Here is a 24788-nt window from a genome sequence, read left to right as displayed (position 1 = left end):
AGCGTAGTTGAGCCGTAACAGGATAATGCCGTCCTGTTTCAGAAATGAGTACTGCTCCTATTCCAACCCCTTTTGCGTTTGCAGCTCCATCGAAGAAAAGCTTCCAACCCGGTTCCTCAGGTAATTCCAACTCATTTGTATGCATTACCTCTTCGTCAGGAAAATACGTTCTTAAGGGCTCGTATTTTTCATCAACGGGATTCTCTGCCAAATGGTCTGCCAGCGCCTGGGCTTTCATGGCCGTCCTCGTTACATAGACGATATCAAACTCTGTGAGCAGAATTTGCCATTTTGCCAACCTTCCCGTGGGCATAGGTTTCTGAAAGATATACTTCAATGGGTCCAAACGGGATATGAGATAAGTAGTATACGAAGATAGGTAGTGCTTCAACTTCTGAGCTACCCAAGTTAGGGCGCAACATGTTTTCTCGAGTTGAGTGTACTTGACCTCATGTACTGTGAATTTCTTGCTAAGATAGAAGATGGCCTGCTCCTTCCTTCCTGTGTCATCATGTTGCCCCAGTACACAACCAAACGAATTTTCCAGGACCATCAGGTAAAGAATTAAGGGCTTCCCAGGCTTAGGCGGGACCAATACGGGTGGATTAGACAGATACCCTTTGATTTGGTCGAAGGCCTCCTGACATTCTGTCGTCCAACCTACCGCAACATCCTTTCTCAGCAGCCGAAATATGGGCTCACAAGTTGCTGTGAGTTGAGCGATGAACCTACTGATGTAATTGAGTCTACCCAGCAAACTCATTACCTCTGTTTTGTTCCTTGGCGGTGGCAAATCTCGGATGGATTCAATTTTGGATGGGTCTAACTCAATCCCCCGTCGACTGACGATGAACCCTAGCAGCTTTCCTGATGGAACCCCGAATGCGCATTTGGCCGGGTTGAGCTTGATATCATACCTTCGGAGTCTTTGGAAAAATCTCCTTAGGTCCGCTACATGGTCTTCCTGACGCCAAGACTTTATGATCACATCATCTACATACACCTCAATTTCTTTGTGTATCATATCGTGAAACACAGCGGTCATTGCTCGCATGTATGTTGCCCCGACGTTCTTCAATCCGAACGGCATTACCCGATAGCAGTAAGTTCCCCATGGCGTAATAAATGTTGTTTTTTCCGCATCCTCCTCGTCCATTAGGATCTGATGATAACCCGCATAGCAATCTACAAAGGATCCGATCTCGCGCCCAGCGCAATTATCGATCAAGATATGGATGTTGGGCAATGGAAAATTGTCCTTGGGACTTGCTTTGTTGAGGTTGCGGTAGTCGACGCACACCCTGATTTTTCCATCCTTCTTTGGGACTGGTACCACATTGGCCAACCACTCGGGATATCGAGTGACCCGAATGACCTTCGCCTGCAACTGCTTAATCACCTCTTCTTTGATCTTTACACTCATTTCTGTTTTAAATTTCCTTAGCTTTTGCTTGACCGGAGGGTATGCCGGGTCAGTGGGCAATTTGTGAACCACTAAATTGGTGCTTAATCCCGGCATATCATCATATGACCATGCAAAAACATCTTTGAATTCCACGAGGGTTTTGATCAATTCTTCCCTGACATTCGGCTCAATATGGATGCTGATCTTGGTTTCTCGGACATTATCAGCGTCTCCTAGATTCACAGCCTCAGTGTCATTTAGGTTAGGTTTGGGTTTTTCTTCAAATTGGCACAGTTCTCGGTTTATCTCTTCGAAGGCCTTATCTTCGTCATATTCAAATTCATCGTCGCAAACGACCTCTTGCATCATTGAGTTGGATTCAGATTGATTTATTAGACTAGGTCGAAGATCCGTTGTGCATGCCATGTCATTAGAACCAGTAAAAAGAGAACTGTTCAGAAAGAAAAAGAACAAAACAAAATTAAAATGGGCAAAAGAAGAGAACTTTATTAAACTTGCGGGATAAAAGGGTTCACACTTTTACAAAACAAAAGTAAAATTTGGATTACACCCTGGAATAATCCGAACAAAACAAAACAAACAAAACATAAATCAAAGCCTACTACCAAGACTCCCCTCGGACAGGAAGAGGAGTAACTGTCCAATTGTTGGTTTTGGCCTCAGGCCCCACAAACTGTATCTCTGCTCTGCTGGAACCTTCTCCAGCTTCTACCATACTGACATCAGCGAATAGCCGCTCGAAACTCTGATTCAGGTCCCCATCCATACCAATCAATGGTCCTAGAATCTTTGGGACCGGTGGCCTTTTGGCGCTTGCTCTGACAAAAGATCTTGAGAGACGTGGCACGGGTTTGGGAAGATACCAGACTTTCTTCTTCATTTTCCGCGCTTGCTTCCTATCTGCTGTGGTTGGTTTGAACCCCAATACGAAAGTTTCCAGATTTTTAGGCAGGGTGACAGGCTGGACAATCCCCTGAAGCTCGACTCCCAGGCCTTTTCCCGGCACAAATCCATTACCCAGCATTTCCGAGACCATCATGACTGTCGCGGCAGCTACCCTAGGGTGCGGGATGATTTCTCCTTCAGAAATTTTGTTTGCCGACACTGTATCGAAAATCTGGTAGACCCAAGGACCTTTGCCATCATCGGTCTCTATGAAAGGTACAATGGCGCCACCCATGGTGCGCGTCGTGTCCTCGCCGTGTAGCACGACCTCTTGTCTTTCCCACTCGAACTTCACCATCTGATGTAGGGTGGAGGGCACTGCTTTGGCTGCATGAATCCACGGTCGTCCCAACAGAAGGTTATAAGATACTGTGGCATCTAACACCTGGAACTCCATGGTAAACAGGACTGGACCGATGGTCAATTCCAGTACAACATCCCCCACATTGGCTGTTCCATTCACGTCAAATCCTCGGACACAGATGCTATTCTTGTGGATTCTTCCGTGGTCGATCCTTAACTGGTTCAGAGAGGATAATGGGCAGATATTGGCACTTGAGCCGTTATCTATCAATACTCGAGTTACCACAGAGTCTTCACATTTGACAGCTAGGTATAGAGCTTTATTATGCTCCGTACCTTCCACCGGCAGATCATCATCTGAGAATGTTACTCTGTTCACCTCGAAAATCTTGTTGGCAATGGTTTCCAGGTGGTTTGCAAAAATCTCGTTGGGTACATGAGCTTCGTTCAATATCTTCATCAAAGCCCGGCGATGTTCCTCAGAATGGATCAGTAATGACAGCAGCGAGATCTGGGCCGGTGTTTTTCTCAGCTGTTCGACCACGGAGTAGTCCTGCACTTTCATCTTCCTCAGGAACTCCTCAGCCTCTTCTTCGGACACAGGTTTCTTGGTTGCAACTGGGTTGGTTCTTCTTAGCTCCACCGGAGCAAAACATCGACCTGATCGAGTCAGCCCTTGCGCTTCACAACTAACTTCTTCCACCTGTTTTCCTTTGTACATCACCACCGCCTTTTCATATTTCCAAGGCACAGCCTTGCTATCAATCATCGGCAGCTGGACTACAGGCTTTATGGTGACCAGTTCTTTATATACCCCTTTCAATACGACTGCGGGTGTGGGCGGAATCCCTGATATTACCAACTTGTTTGGCTCGGGTTTGCTTGTTATGGCGGACGGGTTCTTTCCCAATATCACTATTGGCTTGACGCCTTCTCCCTGCGACTGTACCCTCATTCCCCCGCTGGTTGAAACTTCTTTCGGGGCGGCCTGGATCATCATTACTGTTTGTGAGGGTTTTCTCAACTCTCCTCCCTCATACACTAACTCAATCATCTGAGTCTCATGGTGCGCTGGCAGTGGGTTCTGGTTGATGTTAGGAGCTTCCGGTGTCTGGACCTCGATCTTATTGGTGTCAATAAGATCCTGTATGGCATGCCTCAATTTCCAACACTTCTCGGTATCATGCCCGAGCATCCCTGAGCAGTATTCACAACTTATTGATCGATCCAAATTCTGAGGTGGGGGATTTGGTTCTCGAGTCTGGACAGGACTAACCAAACCCAATTGCCTCAGCTTGTGGAACAAAGCGGTGTAGGTTTCTCCCAACTCCGTGAAAGTTCTCTGCTTCCGCAACCTGTCATTCCTAGCATCTGGATTTCCCCGGAAGCCTGCCCCTGAAGGGTTTCTATACGCCCTCGGTGGAGGATAGGTGTTTTGTGGTGGTGCATATATGTTCTGGGGAGCCGGCGCGCGCCATTGTGGGCGAACCGGAGGCTGAGTGTATGCTTGGGCCTGGTGTACGGAACAATGTAGTTCTCGAGGTGGATAGAAATTTTGGGGTGGGTTGTATGGGTAGTTTGACCTATGAGGTCTGGGTTGGTTGTAGTGTGGCTTGTCAGCCCTGGACCAACTGCCTGCCTCGATCGTGGCAACCTCTTCTTTCTTTCTTCTCAGCGCACCTCCCGTGCCGCTCTGAATAGCCTGGGTTGTGGCATTGAGTGCCGAGTAGTTCAAGATTTTGTCAGACCTCAGACCCTCTTCTATCATGACCCCTATCTTGACCACCTCGTTGAAGGATTTTCCAACCGTTGTCACCAAGTGACCAAAGTAGGTTGGATCCAATGTTTGCAAGAAATAGTCCACCATCTCTCCCTCTCTCATGGGAGGATCGACTCTAGCTGCTTGTTCTCTCCAGCGGAACCCGAACTCGCGAAAACTTTCCCCGGGTTTCTTCCCAGTTCTCAATAATGTGAGACGGTCAGGGACTATCTCGAGATTGTACTGGAAATGACCTGCAAAAGCCTGCGCCAGATCGTCCCAAGTATACCACCTACTGGAATCCTGCCTGGTATACCATTCTAGCGCAGATCTGCTCAGACTTTGGCCGAAATAAGCTATTAGCAGCTCATCCTTGCCGCCTGCCCCTCTTATTTTGCTACAGAATCCCCGCAAATGTGCCATGGGATCACCGTGCCCTTCATATAGATCAAACTTAAGCATCTTGAACCTTGCCGGGAGTTGGACGTCTGGGAAAGGGCATAGATCTTTGTATGCTACGCTGACCTGGTTGCCCAAACCGTGCAGGTTCCTGAAAGACTGCTCCAGGCTTTTGAACTTTCTCAATACCTCATCCTGTTCAGGGGCTTTAACCGGCTTTTCAATCTCTGCCGGCACCTCCAAGTGTGGATTGTAAGCATGTGGTTCGGGGGAATGGAATGTAGGCTCAGGGGGATAGTATTGTGTATCGTGAGCCTGAAACAATGGCTCACTGGTCGTTCTTTGCAAGGTGGCTGGTGTGGGTCCCACAAAGGTGGGAATATTGGGTGTTGGGAGAGGTTGATCGGGTGGTGGAGCTTGGGAGTCATGAGGGCTTCTTTCTTGATGATAACGGGGGTTTGGGAGGTTGTTGAAGGGCCAGAGTGAGGGTATTCCGGCATGTGCCCCAGTGGCTCAGGGCTCTTTTGTGCTTTGGCTAGGGCTAGCTACATTGCATTCATCTCTAGTCTCATCCTTTCAATCTTTTCCATCGCTTCTTTTAACAACTGGCTCATCGGCCTTTCTTCCTCATTATTATTCTCTGAAGTAGTCATGCTTGTTGCTACCGGTCCTTTGGATCTGGTTTGGTAGGAGTGTGTTGCCAGAGTTCTTTAACAACTAACTTGTCTGGATTCAGACAACAACAAACTTTGTTAGCGTTAGAGCTTAACAGATTTGATCATAACACATAGAGGATGCAATGCTCCTAGGCAGTTAACCGTTTCTACATGCTTTGCTTCGAACAACATGCGTCATCCCGGCTTGCTCATTTATCCCCTTTTTTAAAGTACTTTGGGAAACCCTGCGTTTTATTTTATTTTTGTATTTTCTTTCTTTCTTTATTAAAAATGGTCGAATCTTATGGGGATTGCCTACGTATCACGTCCCCGCGCGAATCAGACCAGGCGTAGTTCTGCCATAAAGTAAAGAAACGCAAAAATTCTTTTGGGATCATTAAATTCATTCTCAAAATTTTTGCTATTACAAATTACTTCAAACAAAGAATAGCAATAGTACAGACTCCTCAGTTCTTAACCTGATTTGACTAAAATAAAAGAAAACACCATATGGGAAAACATCAAAGCATAAATAAACAAGACTCGACCAAAGATTAATTTTCCAACTTAAGGGACCGCGAGGCATCATTCGGCCTTTTCGCGGTTCTAGGTGCGAGATCCCTTTCGAGCTGCTCCAACTCGTGCATGGTCTGTTTGACATAACCCATCACTGCTGAGAGAACGGTAATGCTGGTCATGTTCTCACACCGCCGACACCGCCTGATGATGGCGTGGGCAATGGCCCTGATCTTATCTCTGGTTTGTTTCTTCTCTATGAGTAGGTGTCTTATCTGATCATTGCACGTCTTGAATACCTGTGAATCCTGTATATGCTGATTCTTCAGCTGCCGCACTTCTGTCTTCATTTGGGCCAACAAGTCGTAACAGTATCTACTCTCCAATTGGAAATCCTTGGCCTGCTTAACTGCTTTAAACTCAAGTGTAGCCATCTCTCTCTTTATTTTGGCAACAGTCTTCTCGTGGTCACATTTCAATTGGTTCAAACACCGGTGATGCTTATCTACTTTTGTTCCCCACTGTGCCTTGAGCTCTACCATGACCTTTTCGGATTCTTCTAACCCATCTCGCCATTCCGCGATTTCTCTTTTCAAACCCTTTATCAACTGCTGGTCTGATCGACTTCTGGGCTGCTCATCAAGAGACAATCTCAATTTTTGGATTTGGGCCTTAAGTTCTTCATTCTCTTGGATCAATCTATTCTTTTCGCTTCGATCCGCCGCGATTTGTACGCTGTTATTGAATTTCAGACTGTCCATTTGTAGCTTCAAATCACCGATCTCTGCCCGATAACCCTTCTCTTTTGCTAACCAGTTCCATTGCCCTTGGGACGATTCTACGAAATCTTTGAGATGCGGTCTCTTAGCCGGTCTTTCGTAGGACAGGCTACCTCTAAACCAAGCGTGATATCCCGGGGCGACTTCACCTTTTGTTGTATCAATCACACAAGTGTTTGCTGTCAGATGTTGGCACTCACTCCAGATTTGGCGAACTTCTTCTTCGGGGAAGTGACCGTTCGGACTGATTTCAATCACTTGGGTACTCAAATCTTCATATTTCGGCACCACTTGATACCTCCCAAGTTGCCTCAAAACCCGATACGGTGCATAGGGTTGGATGCTTTTCAGTCCCATCAACAGAAAGTGAGGCCGGGTTGCCGGCATGTATACGATTTCCTCAATAGGTGACCATCCGAGCGTCCACAGGATTTGGCTGGCAGTGAGAGTTCGGAGAAATGAGGTCCATGATGTGACTCCCTCAGGTAAATTGAGCCCTTTGATTCTCGTGTAGAATTCTCCAATACAAGTTTTCTCGGGCGAACCATAACCCAAAAGCGAGGAGCGGTGGCATAAATGATCGGTCATCCACATTTGCAACAGTAAGTTACATCCTTCGAAAAAGTCGCCCCTGGCTCGACAAGCAGTGAGAGCCCGAAAAATGTCAGCCATAATCATAGGCGCCAGAGTACTTTTATCTTGGGTGAGCAAAGTATTGACGACCCCAGTTACCTTAAGATCAATGTTTCCATCTTTCCTTGGGAACACTATAAGACCCAGAAAGGCTGTCATAAAAGCCACTAGCCTGTGTTCGTCCCACTTTTGTCGGTTGCCTCTACTGCATAGTTTGAAATCCGGCTTATTGAATCCGCCCACGTGGCCGTATCCAGCATATATGAGGTGGAGACTGCAGAATCCTTTGGCAAGATCTGGATGGTGGAACGTTCGAGGTATTTTTAGGAAATCCAGAAACCGGAGTACCGTGACAGCTCTAGGTGCAATCAAGTATTTGAACCTTAAAGGGGCTTCATCACTTTCGATGTACCCTGCTATTTCTTCCAATGTCGGGGTGAGCTCAAAGTCTGAAAAATGGAACACGTTGTGTGCGGAATCCCAACAAGTGACCAATGAACTGATAATATCACCCCGAGGCTGAACGTTTAGTAGGTCCGGGAGACCTTTCAGATATGTCTTGCCCTTCTTTGCCTAAGTCGTTCCACCATAATCGCAACTCAAAAGGTATCTTGGTCATTACTGAAAAAGGTTCGTTTTGTATCGTGCTTATCCTGCACATTTATTAGGGTGATTATGCCAAGTGAATACAAATAAAAAAACTTTATTTAGATCTTTTTTTTCTTTTTTTTTTCAGAGACTCCTTTTTGAATGGGGGGTTGGACCCGATGAGAGTTGCCTACGTATCTCACACTCTGCGAGAATCAAACCGGCGTAGTTCTCGCGATCGAGAATAAGTAGGTGAACTAACTTATTGGGGTGATGATTTTTTTTTTCTTTTTAAAAAAATTTTATGAAAGGACTACTTTAAAAGGAGAAAGGAGGTCTTTTCAAGACTTTTTGGCAAGACAAATATTTTTGCAACAAATAAAGACATATATTTATATATATATATATATATATATATATATATATATATATATATATATATATATATATATATATTTTATTTATTATTATTATTATTATTCGGATTTTCATAAAAATAATAAAAAAGATTTTTGAAAAATAAGACTCTTTTCATCTTCATTTTTATGACAAGACAAACTATATATTTTTTTAAAAAAACGAAACAGAACAACGACCTTTTTTTTTCTCTTCTTTTTTTTCTATTTTTCCTTTGCTTTTAATAAAACAAACTAATAAGACGTTTTTTTTTTCAAATTTCGGCAGAGTTGTGACAGTACTTTGGCATTGGTTTTTTCCAAAAATAAACAATTAACTCCTTAACCGCTATTTCTTCTTCTTTTTTTTTTTTGTTTCCAATTTTATTCAATTTTCAAACACCGGTCAGCATGCGGGCGCGAGACAAATAAATGCACGGAAAACAAATAGGATGCATTAGGATGGTCCTTTCATATCAGGTTGCTAGTCCGAGACGGACCCAACCCCTGTGTTGAGTCCCCTAAGTCAAATGCAACGTGATGCAAATAAGCATTCCTACTAGGGATCCGGCGTGGAGTTTCGTTATACTAGGTTTATAACCTGGGTATATGTTCTAGACTGTGTACCCGAGCGGACAACTCGAGTCGAGGAGGGGCAACTTACCGGGAACCGAAAGGCCGTCCGGCTTCGTAACTTATCCGTCCTCTTTCTTATTTTGGGTATCGACACTAACAGAATAGGGAGCCTCGACCAGCGAGCTTCTCCTCGGAGGTGAGAAGAGAGAGGTTTCGGCACAGTTTATATACAGTTCAAATAATATCGAAGCGGTAAAAGCGACATTTAGCACATGAGGCTCAAAACATTTAATAATCAGATAATAAATAAAGCCAAATAATAACAATTATTCTATGCTCGAATTCTTAACCCTGAACCAGTGGTTCTGGGCGATTCCCCAGCAGAGTCGCCAGAGCTGTCACACCTCCTTTTTACGCACCCGAGAGGGTACAAGGGAGTTTTTCCAATTAAAGGACAATCGAAACGGGATTGGTTTATTTATTTCAGAGTCGCCACTTGGGAGATTTAGGGTGTCCCAAGTCACCAATTTTAATCCCGAATCGAGGAAAGAATGACTCCATATTACAGTCTGCGTACCAGAAATCTGGATAAGGAATTCTGTTAACACGGGAGAAGGTGTTAGGCATTCTCGAGTTCCGTGGTTCTAGCACGGTCGCTCAACTATTATATTTGGCTTGATTATCTGATTTTATACATGTTAAACCTATGCGCGAAATTTAACTTTTTACCGCTTTCATAATTATTATTATTATATATTTTTATAAGGAATTGCAACGTCGTGAAAACATATCTCGAACCACGTTACATCAATGCACGCGTGGTTGTCGACACATCTTGACTTGGTTGAGATTTGGATTTGGGTCACATAAATGTTCACCCGAATTAAGAAGAATAACTTATTAAGACGCGCCTAAAGCAACTAACGTATTGTTATTTTGGGGAAGGCCGTAAAATTTGCTAAACGGCATGTCCCGAATTCTAAGTATTTTTAATATATATACATTTAGAGGGCCCCGCAGCTTTGTACATTTTTGTTTGTCGAGGCTCGTCTCATTCTTATTTTTTAAAAGGAATTTGCAACGTCATGGACACGCATCTCGAACCACGTCACAATCAGTGTACCCGCGATTTAGAAAACATGCTTCGACTCCGCTGAGATTTGGATTTGGGTCACATGAATGTGCACCCGAACTTAAGAAGGTAAGATTTATTAAGGCGCGTCCTAAAGAGTCTAACGTCTTGTTATTTTAGGAAGAGGCCGTGAAGGTTCATTAAACGGCCAAATCCAAAGTCTAGTCAATGGTGATGCATCTTATCGAGGGCCCCGACAATTTTGTGATTTATTTGGCGAGGCTCGTCTCATTTTTATTTTTTAAAGGATAAACCTATAGCAACTATGTTTCTTGTCGCGCTTGTCTCTACTAACTGAAAACGGAGATAGTCCTAGTTAATTACATGCTTGCGGGATATTTATAGCGGGGTTCCGAATGCTTGCGCAAAATCAGAATCACGGCCACGTACACAGTTAGCCGATCAAATATTAAGGGCCCAAACCCAATCCACACAGTATCGGCTGGGCCGGGGCCACTGTTTTTCCGATGAGAGCCTGCTTGGTTCGCTCGACGTGGGCTCAACCTTCGTGAGGTTGAGATTGTAAGCTTTATGCTCTTTGTCTTAAAGTATGGTTTACCAGTTATATGAGACAATTTATCAGAAGAGAAAGAGCTTAACTAGTAGTGTACAGTTTTCATGCTTGGCATACATTAAAGAATATACTACACAATTAAACTAAATCTAAGATACAACCTACTGCATTGGGTATACTTTTATCTACCAGCCTGCATATATAAACTAACATTTAATCATCCTACATTGATATCTACTAGGCATGCAAGCTATCTTCAGTATCCAAACAAAACTGCAAACTATCATACGTTACATGAGGTTTAACATAACAGTCTATGTACGAAAAAAAACATCTTCAGATCTTCTCTTTTGTATTCATGTTCAGCTTTCAAGTTACATTGACAATGTACTAATCGTGTACCTGGTATAGCCAAGCAAAAGAAGAAGGGGAATGATCAGCTGAGTAGTATGCAACAAACACAGCAACAACAGATACACAGCAACAACACAACAACAACAACTAGCCAACAATGATGAAGCTCACGAGTAGTCGAGCAACAAACAAACAACCCCAGAAATAGAGTAATGAACCAGCAGAAACAGCAGAGTATTCAATGTAACCACACCAGCAGTTCAACAATCACAAGCAGCTCAACAGGTAACCAACAGCAATTGGCCAAGACAGCTAGACCAACATAAACTCTTATGGAATTTTTAGACAGTGTTTGGTTACAATATTCTGAGACTTTATGTTTCTTGTTTTTCTCTGAAGACTAAAAATGTCCAGCCCCTTTTAAGTTCTGAAAATAGCCTATTTATAAGCCAAACAACCCAGTGCAGCTAAGCTGCCTGGATTCTGCCAATTAGTCTGCCCATACCCCTTCGTTTCCCATGCCTAAAGGCATTTTCTTGGAATCCTTAATCAGCCCCTCATGCTCTGTCTCATTCCTCTAATCAAGGGTTATGGGCTTAGTTAAGTATTCATTTAATCCCATGCCCTTGTATTTTGTTCCCCATTAATAGTATTTTAATTGGCACTTGACAGCTTTATTCAATCCTGAACACTAAGTCAGATTTCCTAGCTCGAATCCCCCCTCCCACAGCTAACAAACTATAATCAACCCAAACAAACCTTCAAAAAAATCAACCAGTAATTGGATGTGACACTAACCTAAATCAGCCAGTTAGGTCGTTTGTTATTTAACACTGTGAAACTAACGTTAAACATGTGACGAGTCAACTTCGCGAGTTATAACATATGCTAATTAGTCGCTAATCAACAAAACAAGCTGAGTGTTTCAGGCCCTGTTCAGACAACAATGGAACTTTACAAACATAATTAGTTGACGACGTTACTCAGGTCGACTATACAAATTATAACAGGTAATAATCAATCGTTCATATAAACAATACGTACAGGGACCCAAAGGACTTCAGACAACTTTTGATCAATTACTGGGAACCTATATGAATTATTTATGCGACGACTATCCTAATCGAACATGTTTATCACAGGATACGTTCAAAACATACACAGAAAACAATCGACCAAATAAAAGGTCTTTGACGGAGATGGAAGAAATTAAGAAAAATACCAGACAATAACAAACAAACGCAACAAAGCATGCTAACAAACTCAATTGACACTCGAATAAAACAGAAAGGCAAAGAAAAACTGACCGAAAATGTCTAAACAAAGTCGACCCAAGTCTGACTCAGCTTTGACCATTTGAGGCCGAACAAACTTTAATCAGGGTGTTCTCACATGAGAACACCTTGATTAAGGTCTATTAGACCTTAAACCCCTGTTAAGACTGGCCGGTTTCCAAGGCTATTCGTGTTCTAGGGTTTGGATCTTCAGATCTGGTTTTTTAGGAGTTGTGGGTAGATTCGGACCAAACCAAGCCTGGTTTGGTCACGAGGAAGGTCATGGGAGTGTCTGGTACGAAGAAGGTGAGGTTTGGTACAGGTCAGAGTTCGACTCGAATCTTCAAATGAAGATTCGAGATGAAGGAAGGTGATTCGAGGCTAGGGGGTAACAGATCCATGTTCAGGATAGTGAGGTGGTCCTAGGGTGTTCAGGAGGTGGTCACCGGCGTTCATGCCGCCGGGTTCTGGAGAAAGGGAAATCAGGGCGGCTGCTAGGGTTTCGAGGGGGTTCAGTGTTTGGTGAAGGGGGTTCGGATAGGGGGCGTGGGGTACGATAGAAAGCTTATATACGATCTAGGGGTTCAGATCCTGGCCGTTGGATCAAATGAGATCTATGGCCATGATCTATTCACTTAGGGAAGACGGTGTCGTTTGGATGTGGTGGTGGGTGAGTCCGGGTAAGGCTGGATCGGGTCAAAATTTGACGGGTTTAGGGGGAATGCCTGGGTCCGTTGGATCAAAAGAGTTAAACAGCTCAGATCAATTTGCCTGAAACGGCGTCGTTGAGGTGAAGTGAGCAACCTGATCAGGACCATTTGTTTGATCCAGATCAACGGTTCTGATAAGGACGCTGATACGGCGTCATTTGAATCAGTGTTTGAGCAGGCCTGACTTGGACTGGTTCCTTGTGTGCCGGTTTTGGGCCTATTTTTGTTTCATTTCTTGGGGCCCAAATCGATTTTCATCACTCTTTTCTTTGTTCTCTAATTGTAAAACAAAAAATGAAATAACAAATAAATAATAAAAAAAAAATTAAAACAAACAACAATGTAACACTTCAACATAATTATCACACCAAATTAAAATGTTTAAGTAAGTTAAATCACAACCTAGAACGAACGATGCATATATATATATATTTTTTTTTGAATTTTCTTTCAACGACCGAATTACGGTTTGATTACCATGACAGACATACTTTGTATTTTGATTGATAAGATCAAATGCAACATGGGCCGAACCACAAATGACTAGCAGCACATGTCATGAAAAATTGAAAATTTGTACAGCGAGGTCACTGGTCACTATTTTTGTTTTCTTTTGGAGCGATTGTCCGTGAAGCAAAAATCACGTGCTTACAGTCAGAACCTCATTTTTCTGTCAACCATGCGCAAGCATACAATCAGCCACCTGCCACGCTCATTGGCGTGCTCCTGTCATACCAAGTACCTACCCTTATCCGCGAACCTATCCCGAACCAGGTTTCAGGCCTAATCAAGCACTCAGGGGTGAAAGGGTGCAGAAAAAAAAAACCTTCACTCCACTGGGAGAATCCTACACTAGTTTGTTTCACAGGCTAAGACAGCTAGATATGCTAAGGCCGATACAATCCAAGCTGTCCAATCCTCCTCCAAAGAATCTGGACTACACCGTTAGCTGTGAGTATTGTTCTGGTACACCAGGCCATGATACAGAAAAGTGCTGGCATTTAAAAAATGTAATACAAGAGCTGATTGATACTAATAAAATTGAAGTTCAAACCCCCAAAGCTCCCAATATCAACAGAAATCCAATGCCAGCCCATCAGGAGGCCAATATGATAGAAATAGTACGGGCTGATGGGGAAACAAAGAAGCCATCACAAACTGTCATGATGATTCGGTCTCATGAAGCCAAGCCAGATGAACAGTTAGCAGAGGAGAAGCCGGTACCGAAGCAGAACAAAAATGGTGATGAGGCATCTGTGGTAGTTGAGAAGGGATCTTCGAGCAAAGTTGCCACGAAGCAGGAAGGGTCAAAAGTGATTGTACCAGGGGTGGCCAGCAAACCCATCATAGTCGTGGAAGGAGCCCGTGTAGATCGGGTTATTATTAAGCCAGTAACCCAGTTACCAGTGATCAACAACAAGGCCATTCCATGGAACTACGAATGGGTGACGGTAATGTACAAAGGAAAAGAAGTCAAGGAAGAAGTCTGTGAGGTGCAGGGCTTGACTCGCTTGGGAAGATGTTTTACTCCCGAAGAGTTAAGAAAAACTAAAAATAATCCAACACCAATGAAGAAAGTTGTGACGGAAGAAGAAGCGGAAGAATTCTTGAGAAAGATGAAGCTCCACGACTATTCTATCGTGGAACAATTGAAAAGGACGCCCGCTCAAATTTCATTATTGTCATTGCTGATCCATTCGGACGAGCACCATCGAGCTTTAATGAAGATCTTGAATGAGGCACACGTTCCTGATAAAATCTCCGTGAATCACTTGGGAAAAATAGCCAACAAAATCTTTGAGGCAAATAGAATCACATTTTCTGATGACGAATTACCTGTGGAAGGTACTGAGCACAACAGAGCTCTTTACCTCACCTTAAAATGTGAAAACTCCGTAGAGACCCGGGTATTGGTTGACAAGGGGTCAAGCGCAAACATCTGCCCTCTCTCCACTCTGATTAAGTTGAAAATAAAAGAGGAGAGAATCCACAAGAATAGTATTTGCGTACGGGGATTTGACGGTGGAAGCAGAGATTCATTTGGCGACATAGTGGTGGAGCTGACAATAGGACCAGTTGAATTCACAATGGAGTTTCAGGTGTTGGATATAGCTGTTTCTTATAATTTACTGTTGGGTCGACCATGGATCCATGCTGCTAAAGCAGTCCCATCAACACTACACCAGGTGGTCAAGTTTGAATGGGATAAACAAGAAATAGTTGTGCATGGGGAAGACAGTTTAAATGCTCACAGCAGTGCCATTGTACCGGTCGAGGGAATAGAAGATGACCAGGGACCATGGGTTTACCAGGTTTCCGACACAATGTTAGTAGAGAAAATTCCGGAGGGGAAATACATTCTGAATCCAAAGATAACCGCTGCATCAGTCATGGTAGCCTATGAAATGTTGAATAATGGTTTTGTACCCGGCATAGGTTTAGGCTCATCTTTGCAAGGCATTATACAACCAGTATCTCTTCCCGAGAACTGGGGAACATTTGGATTGGGATTCATACCCACTGTCACAGACGTGAGAAAGGCCAGAAAGCCAAAACAGAAGGCATGGGTCCTTCCAAAGCCATTCCCACATCTATCAAAGTCTTTTGTCAAGTCTGGTACCAGAAATCACCCGATAACAACAATTCCTAAATCCATGAGTAATCCTGAGGAGGAATTAATTGAAAGATTTGAAAAGTTGTTTGACGATGTGAACATGGTGGAAAACGGTGAAGGTTCTAGCAATGCGGAAGTTCAATTCGTTGGGCCAGAGACAAAGCTTAATAACTGGAAAGCCACTCCTCTCCCCATTCGAAAGGAGTCTTGGTAGTTTATTTTGATTTTCCTTCAGTTTGTTTGGGTTACTTCAGGGTTATAATCCAAATTTTTATCTTACAGTTTGTTTGAAGTGTGCAAACCTTGTTATTTTTCATCATCCAATGAAATACAGTTTCCTTTTCATTATCATTCCTGATAGTTTTCTTTTCTTTTTCTTCTTTTTCTGTACAGTTCTTTTTACGCTGGCTCTAGTGATATGGCATGCATAAGGAATCCTCAGCCCAGTCTTAAAAATCAATTTGACTCCGAAATAATAATTCAAGAAGTATATTGTGATTATGAATCAGAATATGATGAGGATGAGGCTTTCGAAGAGATTAGTAAAGAGTTAATTCATTTTGAAGAAAAAACCAAACCTAACCTGAGTGATACCGAAGACATCAATCTAGGAGATACAAATAATATCCGAGAAACTAAAATAAGTGTCCACCTCGAACCAAAGATCCGGGAAGAGTTAATTAAAACACTCATCGAATTCAAAGATGTTTTTGCATGGTCATATGACGACATGCCAGGCTTGAGCACTGATTTAGTGGTTCACAAATTGCCCACTGATCCAATGGTGCCTCCTGTCAAGCAAAAGCTGAGGAAGTTCAAGACTGATATGAGTGTGAAAATTAAAGAAGAAATCACCAAACAGTTGGATGCAAAGGTCATTCGTGTCACTCGATATCCTGTTTGGTTGGCTAATGTCGTTCCTGTGCCAAAGAAACACGGCAAGATTAGAGTATGCTTCGATTACCGCAATCTCAACAAAGCAAGTCCGAAGGATAACTTCCCATTACCCAATATCCATATTTTGATCGATAATTGTGCCAAGTATGAGATAGGATCTTTTGTGGATTGTTATGCCGGATATCATCAAATTCTAATGGATGAAGATGATGCAGAAAATATGGCATTCATCACACCATGGGGAACTTATTTCTACCGGGTAATGCCATTTGGTTTGAAGAACGCCAGGGCAACTTACATGAGAGCAATTACCACGGTGTTTCATGATATAATACATAAGGAGATTGAGGTATACGTGGACGATGTGATCATAAAATCAAAGCATCAGGCCAACCACTTTGGGGATTTGAGGAAATTCTTCCTAAGACTTCGCAGGTACAACCTCAAGCTTAACCCTGCCAAGTGCGCATTTGGTGTTCCATCTGGAAAGCTGTTGTGATTTATAGTCAGTCGGCGAGGCATCGAGTTGGACCCATCAAAGATCAAAGCCATCCAAGAATTGCCACCTCCAAGGAATAAGACTGAAGTAATGAGTTTGTTAGGGAGGTTGAATTACATCAGCAGGTTTATTGCTCAGCTCACAACAACTTGTGAGCCTATTTTTAAATTGTTGAAGAAGGATGTTGTGGTCAAATGGACTGATGAGTGTCAAGAAGTGTTTAATAAGATAAAAGGATACTTGTCAAACCCACCCGTGTTGGTTCCGCCATAACCAGGAAGACCTTTGATTCTTTACTTGACGGTCTTGGAAAATTCATTTGGTTGTGTACTGGGGCAACATGACATCACCGGCAGAAAGGAACAGGCCATCTACTACCTTAGCAAGAAGTTCACAGCTTATGAGGTTAAGTACACTCATCTGGAAAGGACATGTTGCGCCCTAACTTGGGTAGCTCAGAAATTGAAACACTATTTGTCATCCTACACTACTTACCTCATTTCGCGGCTGGATCCGTTGAAATATATTTTTCAAAAGCCTATGCTAACAGGGAGACTTGCAAAGTGGCAGATATTGCTCACAGAATTTGACATCATCTATGTGACTCGGACTGCAATAAAAGCCCAAGCATTGGCCGATCATTTAGCCGAAAACCTGGTCGACGAAGAGTACGAGCCATTGAGAACTTATTTTCCCGATGAAGAAGTAATGCATATTGGTGAGATGGAGCAAATTGAAAAACCTGGCTGGAAACTTTTCTTTGATGGGGCTGCTAACATGAAAGGAGTCGGGATAGGAGCTTTGATTATTTCTGAAATCGGGCATCACTATCCTGTTACGGCTCAACTTCGGTTTTATTGCACCAATAATATGGCTGAGTATGAAGCTTGTATTTTGGGGTTAAGGCTAGCTGCAGACATGGATATCCAGGAAATCTTGGTCTTGGGAGATTTGGATCTTCTGGTACATCAAATTCAAGGAGAATGGGAAACACGAGACTTGAAGCTCATACCATACCGACAATGTCTACATGATCTTTGTCAGCGGTTTCAATCAGTGGAGTTCCGGCATATTCCAAGGATCCATAATGAGGTTGCCGATGCATTGGCTACCCTGGCATCAATGTTGCACCATCCGGACAAAGCTTATGTGGATCCACTGCATATTCAAGTCCACGATCAGCACGCTTACTGCAACATGGTTGAAGAAGAATTTGATGGTGAACCATGGTTCCACGACATCAAGGAGTATATCAGAATGGGGATATATCCAGCACAAGCCACAGGGGATCAAAAGAGAACCATTAGACGGTTGGCAAGTGGATTCTTCTTAAGTGGAGGAGTTTTGTATAAAAGAACACCAGACCTTGGATTATTAAGATGCATAGATGCTAGACAAGCTACGGCTGTCATGTCTGAAGTACATTCGGGAGTTTGCGGACCCCACATGAGCGGATATGTGTTGGAAAAGAAAATTCTCCGAGCTGGTTACTATTGGCTTACCATGGAGCGAGATTGTATCAGTTTTGTGCGCAAATGTCATCAATGTCAGATACACGGAGATTTGATTCATTCTCCACCATCCGAGTTGCACACAATGTCGGCACCATGGCCCTTCGTCGCTTGGGGCATGGATATTATTGGACCAATTGAGCCGGCAGCATCCAATGGGCACAGGTTCATTCTGGTAGCCATTGATTATTTCACCAAATGGGTTGAGGCCAAAACATTCAAATCGGTGACCAAGAAAGCTGTGGTCGATTTTGTTCACTCAAATATCATATGTCGATTCGGAATCCCAAAGGTGATCATCACAGATAACGGTGCTAATCTTAACAGTAACTTAATGAGAGAGGTATGTCAACAGTTTAAGATTGTACATTGCAATTCTACCCCATATCGGCCCAAGGCGAATGGAGCAGTCAAAGCAGCCAACAAAAATATAAAGAAGATACTTCGGAAAATGGTAGAAGGTTCAAGACAATGGCACGAAAAATTACCATTTGCATTGTTGGGATACCGCAATACTATTCGCACTTCGGTAGGAGAAACTCCTTATTTGTTGGTATATGGCACTGAGGCAGTAATCCCTGCAGAAGTTGAAATTCCTTCCCTTCGGATCGTCGCCAAAGCTAAGATTGATGATGATGAATGGGTCAAAACCCGTTTGGAACAGTTGAACTTGATTGATGAAAAATGATTGGCATCAGTATGTAATGGCCAGTTGTATCAAAGAAGAATAGCAAGAGCATACAACAAAAAGGTGCGTCCCCGAAAGTTTGAAGTGGGTCAACAGGTGCTGAAACGTATTCTTCCACATCAGGTTGAAGCAAAGGGCAAGTTTGCCCCAAATTGGCAAGGACTGTTCATTGTGACCAGAGTATTGTCTAATGGTGCATTATGTTTAACAGATATTGAAGGAAATGCATAGACATGGCTATCAATTCTAATGCGGTAAAGAGATATTATGCATGATTTTTCTTTGGTATGATTATTGAATGTTTGTATTTGGCATTATTTCAAAGATTGGAATGACAAAGGCAATTCATTCTGCTATCTAAACATTGTACCCTTTGTTTCCCCTTTGATCCACATTTGTTTCTTTCCTACCCTCTTTTGGAATCAATAAAAAAATGAAAAAAAATTATTATTATTGAAGTGAATTACGTTTGACCTGATTCCTCAAAGAGAATACGTAGGCGCCTCATGGCTCGGTCATAGGGTGCATAATATGCATATTGTTCATAAAATAAAACATCAAAAGACCCCCAAGCAAGAAACTGGGGCAGCAATTGTATTGGCAATAAGAAGAATGATTCCAAGAGTTGTAATTTTTAAACCCATATCAAAATTGTTTTGACTGTTGATACCCTTTCATTCCAACCACATACCAAAAGACCTTTCGATCGATCTTAGAAAAATGCCGAGTCGAGCAAATGGAGGTGATTCATAACACTCTGGTCCAAACAAGAAAAGCGATGAAAATGAGAGAGTCTTATAGGTGAAAACCCTCACGGGCACCATAAGACGACGGAAGCTGAGAGAAAGTAAAATGAGAGAGTCTTATTGGTGAAAACCTTCGCAGGCACCAAAAGGCGAAAAGGAATTAAGAAATAAACAAATGAGGGAGGTTTGTCGATGAAAACTCTTTAAGACACTGCAAGTCGAACAAGGTCTGTAAATTGGCAAAAATTAAAATTGGGTTGTGGAAATTTTGGAAAGCAAAGTGAAACAATTGAAAAGGAGATTGGTTAAATAGACTGGGCTGATTAATCCAAAATGCATACCCTGATCATTGGTGTCAGTGACTCCAATCAGATAAGTTCCTTATTCTTATCTCCAACAGTCATCCAAATTTGGATTTTTCTTTTCATTCTTAATTGTCAAAATCGTCATGTTTCGTCACTAATAGTCTTACTCATCTAAAGCTTTTGAGGTAAGTTTCGTTCCAGCAAATAAAAAGGAATGTCAAGGTATACTACCAAGATTCAAAATTGCACAAATGCAAAATACGGCCATGATAGGCGGGAGGCAATAGGATGAAAATAAGATATGGGTGTGAGCAAAAGTTGAATCAGAGAAGTGGTTCAGTAATGTCATAAGAGACATATGGTTACGATTGAAAGGGTTTGAAGTGAAAAAAACAGTTGGGGATCCTACGGTTAAGGATCAATTATGAGGACAAAATAGTCTTTTCAACCACTTCAAGGCAGTAAAACAGGACAAAGAGAAACCCCACCCCAGCAAGAATGCCACAACTAACCACCATGCCTTAAACTAACAAGATTTTCCTTGATTTGAAACAGGGGCAAAAACAATATTTGTTTCAGGAAAACACCCGGTGTTGAAGTAGCAAGCAGGCGTCCACCTGGAGAACAAGGAAGAGCAATTGAAGAAATAGCAAGCAGGCGTCCACCTGGAGAACAAGGAAGAACAGTTGAAATATCAGCAAACATGCGTCCACCTAGAGAACAAGGAAGAACAATTGAAGTACCAGCAAGTAGGCGTCCACCTGGAAAATAAGGAAGAACAATTGAAGTAGCAAGCAGGTGTCCACCTGGAGAACAAGGAAGAGCAATTGAAGAAATAGCAAGCAGGCATCCACCTGGAGAACAAGGAAGAACAGTTGAAATATCAGCAAACAGGCGTCCACCTAGAGAACAAGGAAGAACAATTGAAGTACCAGCAAGCAGGCGTCCACCTGGAGAACAAGGAAGAACAATTGAAGTAGCAAGCAGGCGTCCACCTGGAGAACAAGGAAGAGCAATTGAAGAAATAGCAAGCAGGCGTCCACCTGGAGAACAAGGAAGAGCAATTGAAGAAATAGCAAGCAGGCGTCCACCTGGAGAACAAGGAAGAACAATTGAAGTACCAGCAAGCAGGCGTCCACCTGGAGAACAAGGAAGAACAATTGAAGTAGCAAGAAGGCGTCCACCTGGAGAACAAGGAAGAACAATTGAAATACCAGCAAGCAGGCGTCCACCTGGAGAACAAGGAAGAACAGTTGAAGTATCAGCAATCAGACGTACACCTGCAGAACAAGGGAATATAATTCAAAAGAGGTCAGGAGCCCCCCTGAAGAATAGAATGGCGATTTATTTTTGACATTGTTGGTTGAAGTGAGGAGCCCGCCTGCAAAACAGAGGAATACATGCCAAGATCAAGCGGAAAGCAGTAATGAGGAGGGTTACAATAAAAATCCTCAGCATAACAAGCTTTAACATAGGAAGCAGTTGTTCCCAACAGACAAAATGGAATAAAGTTTACGCTCGAAAGGCAAAAGGCCAGTGTCATCCCCAGCAGTTTTTGAAAGAAAGGCACCAGGAAAACACAAGACGACAAGAGTGAGGCAACCAGAGCAAAGGGAAGACAGATAAGATTTTGTAATTCCTAGCTTAGTCTAGCTTCTTATTTTCTTTTGGCACGGTGTAATAAGGAGGTCAGCAAGCAGTAAAAGCAGCATGCAACAGCAGTAACATCACAGTCCCATGGTAATCCCAGCTACCAAAACTTCCCAAACTACATTGACCTGATTCTTTTATAGCCAAGGATATGTAGGAAACCTTTGAAGCAGAGGTTCGGTCAAATCTTTCAAAAAATGCTTCCCACGGAGTATTCAAACAGGCAAAAATCGCTCGTATCCGCTCACTTTATCTTTGCACGAAAACTCTTCGAGTTTCCGCACAAAGAGGGGCAGCTGTGAGCACGTGATTTTTGCCTCATACAAATTACTCCAAAATAATTCCTGAAATTAGGTCTTTTCTTTAATTATGTGTTATTTTTAGGAAATATTGTACGGATTTCCTGTTTGTTTGCATAGGTATATGTGCGTGTGTAATTTTATTAATGCATTTAAAAATACAAATAATAAATAAATAATATAATATGTGCATTTAAGATTTAGTTTTTCAACATAGGAATTAACAGGTTTGTTTTACAGAAAGAAAATCACAAAAAATATGCATATGTGTTTCTTGCCATTGTGTTGATTTTATTTAAATTTTTAATTTGAGTATTAATTATTATAGGTGTTAAATAATATGTGTGTAATTTTATTTTTTGATTTTTACAATTTATTTAGAATTTTTGTTTAATTTTTGTATTTAAAGAAAAATGGAAAATGGGTAAATGTAAAGGAAACTCGGACTGGGCCAGGAGAAATTCAGGCCCAAAACACATCCCTGACCCAATCCAAACCAGCTGGTCTCAAATGCAAACAAAACGACGTAGTAGGATGATGAAACTACCCCGTTTCGTCATCCTTCAATCTAAGCTGTTGATCGAACAAATCAAACGGTTCAGTGCAGCCCTGGTTTGGTTTGAAACGACACCATTTCAGGTGCTCAATCTGAGCCGCCCATTTTCTTTGATCCAATGGCCCCAGATCTTGGACCAAACCCGATCCCACAACCCGGTCCACTTTTACCCGGTCTCTCAAAGAGACCAAACAACACCGTTTGTTTGAGTGGATTAATCCAGGACATTGCTCTCAGTTGATCTAACGGCCATGGTCATCCACCCCACCCCGTATATAAGTCCTAAACCATACCCCACCCCCAAACCAAACACCCCCCTGTCCTGTTCATTGTCTCTTTCAAGAGACCAGATGAACCCCACCGTTAACCACCGTCAACCACCCACCGAAAATTGCCTCACGGCGGTTCCGGTGGTCCAAATGACTCCATTTTAACACCCTTAACTCCTCTCAACCTCCCCGTTCCAACTATCATCATGGATTACCTCGAATCAGACCCCAACACCTCGAATCTTCGATCAAAGTTTGGTCTGAAAACCTAACTTTCTCCGATAGCTTCCAAATCAACACCCTAGCTTATCCCAACTACCCTTGTCATAGATCCGGCAATGGCTTATGTCGAATCTTCCTAGAACTGCTCGAATCTTCATTTGAAGATTCGAGCCAAACAGGAACTGCCCAGATCCTTTTCAAATTTATACCAGGTGACCCCTAGGCCTCCTTTACCCCTAAACCACCCTTGATTCCCTTCGAATCTGCCCAGAAATGTTCGAGCCCTAAATCTGGAAAAAAAACGGAACCCTAAAATTCCAATCATGGAATCTGACCAAATTAATTGAAGGGTTGGGGCCTAATAGACTTTAATCGAGGTGTTCTCTGTTGAGAACACTTCAATTAAAGTCTGTTCGACTTCAAAATGCTTAGGTCTGACTTTGAGCCTGGGTCCGTATAATTTTGAATATTTAGAGGTATTTTTCCTATTTTTCTTTTGTACCCTATGTGTGTATTATTGCTTGTTTTAGTAATTTGTATAATTTTCCTATTTTTTTACTTGATTCTGTCTCATATCCACTATACCCGCTTATTCGATTAAATTATAACATTGTTTTTGTTTGTTGTAATTGTTTACAATGTGTATAATCGACTCGATTAACTTCGTCGATTAGTTGTCTTATTATAAATTCTTGTTCCTGTTAATGTTGATTGAAACAGCCTGTTTGCCTAAATTGTCTGGGGTCTGATTGTTTGGTATAAGTTGTTATAAGCATGTCCATTAATTAGTTTCGATAGTTAATTCACTCTTGTTTGTTGAGTCAGCAAGTTCGTCAAATGTTGTTGTGTATATTTGATCCAGGGCCATTTGATTTCAGGAATGAACTTGAATGCCTGATATTTGTATTCATATGCATATTTCAGTTTTTTTTAGTTTCAGGACATTGTCATTAAGCTGACAATGAACCTGCATTCACATTACTTTCATTCATGTGCATATTGATTCAAGTTTCAATTTCAGCTTCAATGATTCTGTTGAGTTCTGTGTGATGTTAATATGATGTTTTGGTTTGAATTCAGTTATACAAGTGTTAATTAGATATTATTGAGTTAGAAGGTTGCATTATTAGTTAAAATTCAGTCCAAAACTTACTGCTGATGGTTAAAGCTGCAGTTTAAGGGTATTTCAGGGGCAATTTGGGAATGAGACAGTTAGGATAATACTTTAGTTTAGTGCTTTGTTAAATAGGATATTAATTAATGCAATAATGGGGGACAAAGGGAATTGGGAGTGCTGAAAATAAGGGAAAAGTTTTCTTAGTGGAACTAAAAGTGAAAATGAGAGAAGTGGGAAATTTCTGATTTTTAAAAGGAGAAAAGGGGTCCGGGTAGTAGGCTGGGAAGGGGGAAAATAAGTTGTATAAGAGGGGGTATTAGGACTGATTTAAAGGGGGACTGGGACAGAAAAAAAGGGGGAGATATACTGAAGAAAAAAAAACAGAAAGAGAGGACAGAAGGAAACAGAACAGAAAAAATAGAGAAGAAAGAAAGAAAAATCAGAAATATTATTTCC

This window comes from Nicotiana sylvestris, chromosome 11 (assembly GCF_000393655.2).
Source record: "Nicotiana sylvestris chromosome 11, ASM39365v2, whole genome shotgun sequence".
NCBI lineage: Eukaryota > Viridiplantae > Streptophyta > Magnoliopsida > Solanales > Solanaceae > Nicotiana > Nicotiana sylvestris.
This window is presented reverse-complemented; position numbering follows the sequence as displayed.